The sequence below is a fragment of the Cimex lectularius genome, unplaced genomic scaffold, assembly GCF_000648675.2.
Source record: "Cimex lectularius strain Harlan isolate CLEC.00 unplaced genomic scaffold, Clec_2.1 scaffold105, whole genome shotgun sequence".
In the NCBI taxonomy this organism is placed as follows: Eukaryota; Metazoa; Arthropoda; class Insecta; order Hemiptera; family Cimicidae; genus Cimex; species Cimex lectularius.
Genome location: NW_019394178.1, coordinates 863,666 through 877,308, shown reverse-complemented (window position 1 = coordinate 877,308; position 13,643 = coordinate 863,666). Strand labels below are relative to the sequence as shown.

General features: G+C 32.3%; 2 protein-coding genes and 3 non-coding genes across 6 annotated transcripts in view; 2 read left to right on the top strand and 3 right to left on the bottom strand.

Moving 5' to 3' along the window:
- Positions 1 to 13,643, top strand: part of LOC112126113 — a 302,358-nt gene that overhangs the window by 206,378 nt on the left and 82,337 nt on the right. The window lies entirely within an intron of this gene.
- Positions 1 to 13,643, bottom strand: part of LOC106664874 (protein slit) — a 234,670-nt gene that overhangs the window by 204,927 nt on the left and 16,100 nt on the right. The window lies entirely within an intron of this gene.
- On the bottom strand, positions 2,863 to 2,934 carry Trnah-gug. Its single transcript has one exon. It is a non-coding gene; the product is annotated as a tRNA-His (tRNA).
- On the bottom strand, positions 3,337 to 3,408 carry Trnah-gug. The gene has a single exon. It is a non-coding gene; the product is annotated as a tRNA-His (tRNA).
- Positions 13,092 to 13,163, top strand: Trnah-gug. Its single transcript has one exon. It is a non-coding gene; the product is annotated as a tRNA-His (tRNA).

Sequence of the window (13,643 nt, the reverse complement as noted above, 5' to 3'; positions counted from 1 at the left end):
TAGGAGGGAGGGACAGAGAGATACACAATAGAGAGTAAGGCATAATTACAAATAAAATAAAAATATATATTATATAGTATACAAAATACGATACTTCAATAGGGGAAATTAAGAAAATGAGAACAAGTTAGGGAAAAGAGAGAGTATGAAGGGAAAACATTTCTTGACTGAGTTAGTTATATAATAATTAGAATTATCCATTAGCTATTTAATAGGAAAAGTATATTTGGTATGTTTCTATTTATATTTATATTGCAAAGTTCGTAGTTAAAGAACAACATCATAAATTAATTGTTTCGGTAGATAAATGTATCTTCTAATTCGCGGGATGGACCGGAAAGACCGTGCAGTCTTGCTGGTTTAGTCTATTAAGGAGCGCCGTACTATTTGACAGTTCAATTCAATAAGTGTTCCTGTCAATGTTTATTTACACGTAGTTCTGCAACCTCGAGGGTAAACTTGATATTTAAAAAAACACATCTTTTCAGAATTGGGATTTTAAAGTTGATTTTTGTAAGTATTTGATGATGTGGAAGGTAGTCCTCGCGGGAGGCAAAATAAGAACTATTTTAAAGTTTGGACTAATAATACAAATTCGATTTTTTGGTAAAGGTTTTTCATTGTGCTCACATTTCAAAATTCCATATAGTAAATAATTTCTTTTAAGATTTTTCGTCTTATAAGGAAGTTGGTAATTTTTGATTTTTTTTCAATACATAAATTTGTGATTTAGATGCTTGCTTATGTGTAAGAAGCCTGGCTACGAATAAATTCCAAATTAAAAAATACGGTAGAATAGATTTAATTATTATAATTTACGTTAAATATGTACGGAAACAAAAACATAATCTATGGTCTTACGATTCTCTGAATCAGTCTGAATAAATTATTAGTAATTCTGTGAAATTTATATATTGCATAAATACTCTAAGGAAACGTTCTATAAACGGTTTAAATTTAATTATGTATATATTTTAATAATTTAACAACATAATTTAACATTGATTTTATGCTTCATTTCTTCACGCTAAAAATTTGCTCTTAATTTTCAATAAAGTACAATGTTGGTTAGTTAAAATTGAAAATAAATATGTATATATAAAAAGCTTTTTTGATTAACTGCTCAGTTGAGAAATAGCCTGAGGGGTTTGCGTTTGAGAGTGAGAAAGAAATTTTGAAAAAGAAGAAGCTACAGCGTGATGTTTTTAGTTATATCCAGCCACATTTTTTTAAGACTACCATATTATATTGTGGGTTTTTTCTGCTCGCAAACAATTTTGATTTGTAATATAAAATTTTACTGCCGTGACCAGGATTGGAATCTGGTTTATTGGGTCTAGCACGCAACGTACTAACGTTTACACAAACTCAGGAGATGACAGTACTGGATGAATTTATCCAATAAAATCCGTTTATGTTTGAACAATCCTCTGGAAAAAATCACCATGCCAAAATATAATATAATAATAATAAAATATAACATTTTCAAACTACACCAATTCATTAGTTATTGCCCCTTCTGGGGTAGTAAATTATACAAATTGGAAAATATATTTTATAGGCAATAAAATTGTTTTATTGTTCGAACTTTGGTTTGCTGGGCATAACGTAAGGTCTTAACCACTAAACGATCAAGGCTGCTCTGGCAATGAAATAACTAAATAAACAATCATTAGATCAGTAATGATTACGACCTTTTTAACTCCATGCAAACAAAACTAAGATTAAAAACATTTCGAGATGAAAGAGACTACATTCAACAAAGATCAACAAAGACGACCATGTTGTTAAATCTGAACGTTTCAATGAAAAAATATAATGTTCAGTAAGTACAAGACAAAACTGATTTCTATTAGAAGTAGTTTTACTATTATGTTTAATCTTTTTTGATGGTGTACTAGCATGTAGCGAATAATGTTATAACCTCGCTTTAATTCTTATTATTTTTTCCTTTATTTTTTCTCTTGACAACGACCTCCGGCAGACGGATTGTGATCCATGCCTGTATTCTTCATTGCTAATAATCATTGTTATATACGTAGAAATAAAAAGCATATTAAAAAAAAGTTGCTCAATGTTTTTAGATTAGTCTACAAAATTTCGGTTTTGTCATTTAATTTAGGAGCTTTTTAACCAAAACGAAGTCTGAATGTCAAATATATTACAATTAATTAAGGTTTTTAGTTGAGATGAAAAAATGTTAATGGCACGAGCGGGATTCCAACCCACGATCTTTGGCTAGATACGCCGCTGCTCTACCACTTGAGCTATCGTGACCTCGATCCATTCGGACCAATTAATACATTACAATTAGTTGGTCAAGCGGACCACGAAATTAGAGAATTTAATGATTAAAATGAAGTACACTTCACTAAAGCTCTCCGTGGCCATTTCATTTGTCGTTGAGAATCCAATCCGATTACACGACATTTGAAAAATGGCAAAAAGGAGGGAAAACTCATAAGGTGGGATTGAGATAGGAAGTTGATGTCTGAGTGGATCGAGGTCACGATGGCTCAAGTGGTAGAGCAGCGGCGTATCTAGCCGAAGATCGTGGGTTCGAATCCCGCTCGTGCCATTAACTTTTTTTCATCTCAAATATAAACCTTAATTAATTGTAATGTATTAATTGGTCAAGCGGACCACGAAATTGAAAGTGAAGTTAAATATCTTCGCCTCATAAGCTTTTTAAATGACTTTTTTATTACCAATTTATTACGTATAATTAAATTTCGTGCAATTAGCTGTGTTTTGGTAAAAAAAAGTGAGATTAAACGTAATTTATAAAAAATTGAACTTTGTTTTTTCTTATTGAATTTTTTTTATTGAGCAGGCGAATTTGAGTAAAAATAAAAATTTTATTGCCGTGACCAGGATTCGAACCTGGGTTATTGCGGCCACAACGCAAGGTACTAACCACTATACGATCACGGCTATCTCGGAGGTGAAAGTCTTGGGCGAATTAATCCTTCAGAGGCTGTTAAATGTAGAGCAGTCTGAGTAGAGACTCTCAACACTATAAAAGGACCAAAGGGAAAAAAACAACAGTTGGCGGTAGGGGCTTTGACAATCGCTAGCGTATCTCGAAATCCGTTTCCAGGAATTTGAGGTTTCTTTATTTAAACGGTGAATCGATAATGTGGATTTAAGGAGAGAATTTAGTCCAACAAAAAATTGTTGAGAAGCAAACAATATTTTAATTAAAATTTTACAGGAAATTATAGTGATGTTAAAATTTTAAATTTACAAATAATTTTGGTCGATTTTTCAAAACTAATACATCGCACGTTCTTAATGTTTTAATATTTACTTTTGTAGGAATAATAAAAAAATTATTGCCGTGACCAGGATTCGAACCTGGGTTATTGCGGCCACAACGCAAGGTACTAACCACTATACGATCACGGCTATCCCGGAGGTGAAAGTATCCGAGGAATGTATCCTTCAAAGGCTGTTAAAAGTCGAGCACAGCCTTGAAAGAAGGTCAACAGCTTCGTGAATTCAGCCCAAAAAACGCTCCATATCTGATCTTGTTATTACCGTACAACAATTTATGTTGAATTTACAATTAACAAACTGGTTTTTTTTCCTCAGTAACAACATCATGATTTAACAAGCTTGGATTTTTTTATCCATTTGAAACGGGATAAAAGCTTAAATGATATAAGCACCTTTTTATTGTAATTAGCTTAAGCGAGGTTTAATTACAGGGATCAGTTTTTTAAGCTGCCGGCTTTCGGTTTCGGGCCTTGGCGTCAAATAAGGATGATCCGGCTTAAAATTGGCGAGGTTGAACTTCGCAGAAGCAACTTACCACGTAATTCTTAATACGAAAATAAATTCTTATAAAATGTTCGTGAGTGGGTTGGAAGTTGCGGGAAAGACGTGATATCCGTTTTTAACGTCTCACAGGGATTTGGTGAAATACAAGGGGGAAAAACAATTCGCAAATTACTCAATAAATTCCCACTGTCCAATTGAACGAGGAAAACGTGATAAATTAATATACATGTAATTCATTTTAACGGCTAGCCAATTATAAATAAGCGTATTTTCTTAATATTATAAAAATTAATATTATCCGTTATTAATCCATATGTGTTTATCGGTCATACTTGACCATATTAATTATTTCAATTAATTATTCTTTTTATCTAAAGTCTTTGTTGAGATAAAAAGTTGATTGTCAATTATCTTCTTTTATTTATTTTTTTAATCGAAAAACGTTTATCACGAAAATAACCTTTGAAAATTTTATGTGTTTTTATACTTTTAACTTAAACCAAGTTTTATTCAACTATTCGGCTTTTATTACCAGAAAATGAATAACGCTCTTATATTAGAAAAATAAAAATGAAACTAAATATAAACTAAATAATTTTAAAATACGTTGTATATGTTAAGAGTAACTAAGTTCACAACTGTGCGTTCGGCTATCCTAGTTTTTGCCAATTAAGTCCAACCGACTCTGAACTGATCTGCTTCACAAAAACCCGTAGACATTCTTCAGCTCATCACCGCACCTGATAAATTGCCTTGAAATAACTCCTGTCTTACATCTTTACTTATGGTTTCTTCCAAACGTCGGTGTTACTAACTTTATGGACTTTTTTTAGATTTTTAATATTCTTTTTTCTACCGAATGCTGAAGAGGTGAAAAACGACTATTTTCATTAAAGGGTATAGACCACCTATGCACCATATAACAATCAAAAAAGAAATACGATTGAAATGCTCATTTTTTATGTTCTAAAGCCATCCTGCTATTAAATAAATTACTTATTACCCATGACAAAACTCAACTTGTGATGGCTTCCTTTGTTGCAATAAAAAATAAAAAGTCAGTTCAAAAATCGATGTAAGTTATCATCTTATATCTAGTAGATGAAACACAATTGGCTGTATTTATGCCAAAACGGTGTTTGAGATCCAAAAATCCGGGTGTCACGACGTAATCCTCCTTTGGCCCTTTATTTTGGAAAAGAACAGGTCAGTCTGCCTTTTGTACTAATGAAAACAATTTAATGAAAATTTTCCGATCAAATCAAACCCAGATCTTTTCGGTACATTACAATTCATTGCAAACGTTTGATCGTTAACGTCAATTTAATTTAACGTATATATTTGTCACGATCTGTTCTCGATTCAACAAGACAGGCCCAATTCTGAATCCTTTTTACGAGAAACAGAGCCCCAGAGGTCTTGATCGAACCTGAATACAGCCGATCAGGTGCCTTTTGATAATAAAATTTAATTAAAGTTTAAAAACAATTTATTAAACACACAAGAAAATAATAATTAAAACCAATAAATTTCCTTTAAAATTTTAAACAAACAATTAAAACTTTTTATAAATTTAAATAAACAGTAATTTCCTACAAAGCGTTTGCCAGACCATTTAGAACAAGGTGAATATGTACTCACTATTTCCAGTCAATTCGCAGTGGACGAAGCGCTCTATTTTAGGGAATACAACACTTTTGAGGATCGCACATTTCTCTTGTCTCTCATCTACACGGAATCTTGTTCACCTCTCCGAATCAACTGTCTATTCCCTATTCTCTTTTTTTTTACTCTAGGCCTAATCACGAAATCTAAATCATAACATTGACACTTTGAAATGAATTGAAATGTGACATATTTATTAAAAAGTGAAACTGGCCTGGTAAAACGGAGAGTGATGGCAGATTTGATATGTTAATGCGATAATTTAAGAATTACCATTCATTAACACGGAATCTGTTTGAAAATTTTCCATTATTCACATTTATAACTGTAAGACATTCTTGTTTTATGCCTATGTTTTCTTCAAACCGTTAACAAATGCACTGATTGTAATGATAAATATGTAAAATAATCGGATATCATTTAAATAATTATTCAGAAATCGCGAGATGCGGTCTGGTGTGATGTAGGTTTCAGAAAAACATTATGAGCTCTGAAGATGATCTCAATAAAGATCGATACGTATATATAAACGTTTCGATCTTTATTGAGATCATCTTCAGGGTTCATAATGTTTTTCTGAAACCTACATCACACTAGACCGCATCTCACGATTTCTGAATAATTATCGATTAACGGTCACTAATCACCACACATAATTTAAATAATTAACGTACTGTAACATGCATGAGATTTGTTGATTTAGTTTTAAGTGAGATTTCGACAAGTTTTAATCCAATCAGAATTGTGGCTTAAAATTAATCCCTGTGAGGCACCTTTTGATTGAAAAGTTCAAAAAGGACCAGGTGTCCGTTCATTCATTGAACTGCGGGTTAATTGTAACATAAATTGAACTAGCGGCCGTTTCCCTTCTAGGGTCCGGGATTTTCGTACTTCAATAAGGAAATGGCTCCTTTGTCGGAAAAAGGAAACAAAGTTCTTTTATTTGCATTGTACCGGCTTTGGATACAAGCCAGACTGTTCGAAAGGACATTCTTCTTTTCTCTCCGAACGCCTTTCACAAGCAGAATAATAAAATAAAGTAATCAGCGATTTTTAAATTTGTCATTTTCGCCAATAATTTGAAATTACATTTAAGTCTTGGAATCAAATAGAATTTCATTTAGTAAATAGTCATTGAAAACCGATTAGATATTTAATTTTAGTTGTGGATGGTGGAGAAGCTTGTAAAACAGCCCAGCTTGGGGAGAATATATATTCTAAAGATCAAATATGATATTGAAAAAAAAAACAAAAAAAACAATAAATTAATGAAAACTATTCGTACTTATTACCGTGCTCAAGCACAATTCTCATATAGGGTGGTATTCCTACACGCTCTCTATATGGAGCAGAGAAAAGAAAAGTGGGACACGTCGATCACTCGTCCTCCAATGGGGGGCATTGGCCTTGAATTATTAAATATTCAACTAAATTGTTTGATGATATTTTGAAAATACCGTAGAAAAATTTAATTATTATGATTTAGATATAAGTAAGGTAAATAAGTACGGAAACAAAAGAATAACGTACGTTATTAATTATATTTTATTAAAAGGGTAAACTTTGTATTCTGTAAATTAGAATTATTTAATAATGATAAAAAAGCAATATGCCGATTGCTGCTAATATGGAGATTACTCCTTGTTAAGAATAGAGCGTAAAATTGCATATGCAAAAAAAAATCATTTTGGTGAATATCGACTGGAGTAACCGGAGGGTTGGTTCAGATGAAGTTTTCTGGATCACCTAGCAATTGTGGCTCTGTTGTACTTAACATTGATCGAATCAGTTTGAATAAATTATTATTAATTCATCAAATTTTTGTATTCAAATACACTGCTGAAACTTCCGATATCTGATTTAATTTTAATATTGCATTGAGTACAAAATATTTGAATATTTTAACAATATAATTTAGCAATCCTTTCATTCTCTATTTGCTCAGGTTAATTGTTTCCTTGTAATTTTCAATAAAGTACTTTTCTCTGTTAGTTCAAATGTAAAATAAATAAGTATAATAGGTTTATAAATTAATAAGGTAATAAATAGTGTGACGGTTGAGTGGGTGAGTGTGAGAAAGAAGTAATGAACAAGAAGATAAGAACTTTTATATTATGTATATATGGTAGTATTTTTAGTTGTTGTTTTTTTAGTGGGAATTTTGTCTTCTAATAAAAATTTTACTGCCGTGAGCACGATTGGAACCTGGGTTATTGCGGGTACGACGCAAGGTACTAAAGATTGAAACTTGTTGTTGGTGAGAAAGTCTTAGTTCGAAATATGCATTCTGACAGCCGAGAATCTGAGGGGAATGGAACAAGAAAGAGTGATAGTGAGGGGGTGAGAGAGAATGAGAAATAAATAGCAAAAGAGAGAGAGAGAGTGAGAGAGAGAGAGAGAGAGAGAGAGAGAGAGAGAGTGAGTGAATAATTGAGATCAATAAGTAGATAATGTTTGATGAATGTCGAATTCATCATAGATAGATCATTAACTATTTGGTGAAAAATTAAGAAAAATAATTAAAAATTAATGCATAAGGCTTATCAATTTTACATGCACGTATGATTGTTGCATTTCCTTTTTTTTTAACATTAATCATTTGATCTGTTATAAAACTTGTAATAATTTTTTTTGTATTGTATTACGAAATTTCGTCAATATCTATTTCCTATATATTGGCGTTCTATCATCGTCCTAAAAGAAGTCCTGGTTAAATTGAAAGTTGAAATTTTTTACGAAAACTCATACCTGTGGAATTTGGTTCGATTTAAATCGAACAGGCGTCATCATCTTAAGTGAAAGAGAAAGTTTTCCCATGACTCCGGTCTGAAAATAACTAGAACCTGGAAAGTTTCTCGGCTAATATCCTTCCTCACAAGGAGCGAGGTAACGTTTAATGTTGAACTAAATGATTTCCACGCAATACGGATAGCCAATAATTTTTTGGTTTTAAATAATTTTAAACAAAATTTATATTATATTCGTATGTGTTCTGTAATTGATTTTTGCTATCAGCTATGTTTTGTAATTTTTTCCTAGGCCCTGAAGATGACCCGAATGATGATCGAGACGAAAAAAACGAAAAAGTTGTTTTTCTAAAATACTTCATTCCTGACCGCTTCTTACTACTTCCATAAATTATTTAACTGCTAAATAGCATACATTTTTCAAACTATTTATTATTCTTAGTATTTTGAGCATACATAAGTGTAGCAAATTTAAACAATATATTATTATAATATGCTGCAACCTATTATCAGTATTATTGTTGAAATCATGATTATTTACGTTCGAGCAGAGTTTTCCAACCTTCTTTGTGCAGTGTCCTACTTTTTCAAATCCTTTCTCCCCCACCCCTCAACCGCAACAAACGTAATCTATAATTCACTACTTTCGTGGTCCGCTTGACCAATTAATACGTGACAATTAATTAAGGTTTTTAGTTGAGATGAAAAATAGTCAATGGCACGAGAGGGATTCGAACCCACGACCTTCGGCTAGATACGCCGCTGCTCTACCACCTGAGCTATCGTGACCTCGATCCACTCGGACATCAACTCCCCATCTCAACACAGGTCACGAAAATCCAAACCGATTACACGACATTTGAAAAATGGCAAAAGGAGGGAAAACTCATAAGGTGGGGTTGAGATGGGGAGTTGATGTCCGAGTGGATCGAGGTCACGATAGCTCAAGTGGTAGAGCAGCGGCGTATCCAGCCGAAGGTCGTGGGTTCGAATCCCGCTCGTGACACTGACTTTTTTATCTCAACCAATACCTTTCATAAATAATAATTAATAGAAAAATGTTAAGGTCAATCGGTCCACGAACTATAATGGATTTAGTAATCTATAATATTAAAATGCTCACTGCATAAAAGTTAAAAGTTATTGGGGAAAATCACTATAGAATATTTATAAAACCAGGAAGGCATTTTTTTTTAAACCCCGAATACCACCTTCCGCGTTTGGGGCGTTGGAACGAATATGTTTATGTTGTACGAATACGTATAAGTTATGAATTAATAAATTATTTGATCAGGAATTCAACTTATCATCTTCTTCAATTTTTGAAATATGTTATACCCCTTTAACACACCAATTTAAAGAGACTGCGTACAAACGTGATAAGATCAATCAAAGTAAGAATCAATCTTTTTTTCTTTTTTAAATAGCGGCAGTTGGTGGACGCTAAAGTTATCGTTGGAATACGACACCTGAGATTCAATCCAAAGTACTTTTAAAAAGAGCATCCAGTAGATTAAATTATATTTCATCGCAAAATCGTCGACAGGTGCACTGTTAAAAAATATTTGCCGGATATTAATTAATATCCAGGTGATGTGAAAATTAGTCAATTTCAGTGAAATTCGTAGATCTTATAATTTTCTCGAAAAATAAAAAACTCCTATAGATTTGGTTGAAATTTAACAAAATATCGGGTAAAATGCAGTTATCCTCATGTAAATTATATTTGTAAAAAGTAATACGATTCTCGGAATGCATTTCAATTTACTCGTAGTTCTTCACGTGCTAAATCAGTTATAATAGTCCGCAATAGTAAAATGCAAATTAATATTATTTCGTGTTAAATATTGCTTTATTTTATCAGGTAGGAAAATCATCACTTGCAATATTATGTAATAATTATTTTAAGTATACAGTTTTTTCGCCATTAAGTAGGCTTTTTTAAATTATGGAGCTCGGACTCATAAATTTTGTTTAGCATTAAAATTATGATACGAAAAGTTACGGATTATCAATTGCACAGTATTGTTTTTATATGCCAATCTTATTTTCATTTCATTGCTTCATAGATTTGGAGTAGACCGTAGATGTGTTGATATGCAAAAGCCAGTATTATAAATAATATAAACCTATAAGGTGGTAATTAATATTTATTGAAATTTTAGTTATCAGTTTTTTTTCTCATAAAGACGCGAATAGCTCGTATCTATTTGCATATTAATAATAATTCCATTATGTGTAGTGGTCTAATGGATCAAATTACTTCTTTTAATTAATTCTTCATTTATGTTAACGTTTTTTGCTATTTAATTATTAATATTAATACTAATTTATCCAACGATTAAAAAAAGAACATTCGTTTCTCATTATTCTAGAATTAGGACCTTTAAAAACCGAAATAATATAACTTGACAATTTAGTACATTTATCATTTATTTGTCACTTTAATAACATATACTAAATTATGAAAATGCGAGACTACCAAGATTTTAATGAACAATAATTTAAATTACTGATGATGATTAGCCTTACTTGAAATGCCATGAAAATAAGATACCCTCGCTTGAGGATCGGAATAACCCGAAGTCCGACAAATAAATCCAACTATTTCATACCGAAAGAAGGTACTATATTCGATTATTTTTAAACTAAAGGACGAATTAAAATAGACACATAGGTTAGTAAAAATCTAAACGAGTTATTTTCAACATCCCCCTGTGTGGCCTAGGCCCCACTGCCTTGGATTGTTGAATTTTTATTTGTAATTCGTAGTAACGAATATTGGATTTTGGGTTTTGTACGGCTGAGAATCAAAATAAAACCTTTAACAATAAATTCACTAGGTTTCGTGGTCCGCTTGAGCAATTAATATCTTTCAGTGAATTAAAGTTTTTAGTTGAGATAAAAAAGTCAATGTTACGAGCGGGATTCGAACCTACGACCTTTGGCTAGATACGCCGCTAATCTATCACTTGAGCTATCGCGATTTCGATCGCTAACTTCCCATCTCAACCCTCCCTTTAAAATTTTTCCTCCTTAATGGGAAGTTAGTGTCCGAGAGGATCGAAGTCACGATAACTCAAGTGGTTAACGGCGTATCTAGCCTAAGGTCGTGTGTTCGAATCCCGCTCGTGACACTGACTTTTTTTATCTCAACTAAAAACCTTAATGATTTGAAAGATATAACAATAAAACTGGCCAACTTTTGTTTTCCTAAATCATAAATTGTATAAATTCAACGTTTCAATTCATATAGAATATTATAGAAAAGGGGTTAGGTGAGAATATATGCCTTGTGGGAGGCTTTTGTAAGCTCTTTATGATACTTATGGTAGGGGTTGGGGGTTGGAAAGGGTTGAGAGTAGCGGAATGTATAGGTCCGACGTCGATCCGTTTCCCAATATAACCACAGTTTCCACTTGTCATTCCCTTTGCCCGTCCAATTGTAAATTTTCTAATATCAAAGGATACATCGATATACATCGGACCTGACCCTCTTTAAAGATTAACGCAGGTAAGTTATCGTCAAACACGTTAATTCTTCAGGTCCGCTTGTTCAATTTGCTTTTTGTCGCCGGGAAAATCAATAGATGTGCTTTAATTAGTAGCAGACAACGTAAAATAGGAAATTAAACATAAAAATTTGAAATAAATAAAAATGATAAGTGGTTAAGTCCGAATAAGAAGATTTATTTTGCTTTTGTAAAACCCAACATTTCGGGTTAACGTTTGCTTTACGTTGAGTGGCTATTCCACCGGCATTCGGCTGTAAGATTTCACCGAGAACAGATCGTTTTGTAAGCCTACCCATGTTATTGGTTTCCCCTACCGACTCTTCAGGACTTCACGATATATTTTTATCGTCATCCGAGTTTTCTAACTCCGATTCTTATTAAGAAAAATCGGCCTCTTGTTTTAAGCGTCAATCCTTGACCGTGAATTAAAAAAAATTCTTTTATATTTTTGTCACTTTATATGCAAGCTTTCATTTTTACTTTAATTTTTTTTTTTTAATTATTTTCTCTTTTTAATTTTTGTTATGTTAAATAGAAGGTGGTTCAGTGGTGCTATTTTACTAACAGTATAGCCCCTCACATCAACAAGTTGTATCTTTGCATATGGAGTAGCAGTTTAAAAAAGAGCGTCGGAACACTTTCAACTATCGAATTTTTGTTATAAAAGTGATCTCAACCAAATTTGTTATTCAAATGAATAGACTAATAATTTCTCTATGATTCACAGAATAGGATATATGATTAAACTGTTGATCTTCCGGGGTAGCCGTGATTGTTTATTTATCAGGACATTATGTCCGCAATAGCAAACATTCCAAATCTGATTACGGGACTAAAATTTCCCTTTTCATTAAATTCACGTACAGGTTTTAAAATTTTATTACCGTTGATGAAATACTTTATATTGAAAATTATGTTGTACTTTGCGAATTCTGTTATCGCGATCTGACCACCAGTTTTAATGAATGAAGATTTGTTACCTCCCTCAAAAACACTAGCTGAGTAAACGTTGAAAACCATTTGTTAAATTAGTATTTCCCTGGCCATGTTTTGTTATAGTTAAAAAATTATTTGTAAATGAAAAATTTTAACATCACTATAATTTTCTGTGAAATTATAATTATAATATTGATTGTTACTCAACAATTTTTTGTTGGACTAAATTCTCTCCTCAAATCCACATTATCGATTCACCTTTGAAATAAAGAAACCTCAAATTCCTGGAAACGGATTTGGAGCCGCTAGCGATTGTCAAAACCCCTACCGTCAACTGTTTTTTTTCCTTTGGTCCTCTTATAGTGTTGAGAATTTCTTCTCAGACTGCTCTACATTTAACAGCCTCTGAAGGATTTATTCGCCCAAGACTTTCACCTCCGGGATAGCCGTGATCGTATAGTGGTTAGTACCTTGCGTTGTGGCCGCAATAACCCAGGTTCGAATCCTGGTCACGGCAATAAAATTTTTATTTTTACTCAAATTCGCCTGCTCAATAAAAAAAAATCAATAAGAAAAAACAAAGTTCAATTTTTTATAAATTACGTTTAATCTCACTTTTTTTACCAAAACACAGCTAATTGCACGAAATTTAATTATACATAATAAATTGGAAATAAAAAAGTCATTTAAAAAGCTTATGAGGCGAATATATTTAACATTCAACCCAGGTTCGAATCACGGCAATAAATTTTTTATTTTTTCTAAAAAAGTACTGCGCAAATAAGTTAAGCAGACACTATAGCACACACAGATAAAAACACATGAGCTCAAACTAGCACCCGAGCGCTCGCGCACACACACATTCTCTCTTTCATCCTCTCAACTTACAGAATGTATATTTAAAAGTTATAATTTTGTTTTAGCACGATGACATGTTCAATCTCAAATTCTGTTTCTTAGAAAACTAAATATTCATAAAAGAATACTTATTGACTCA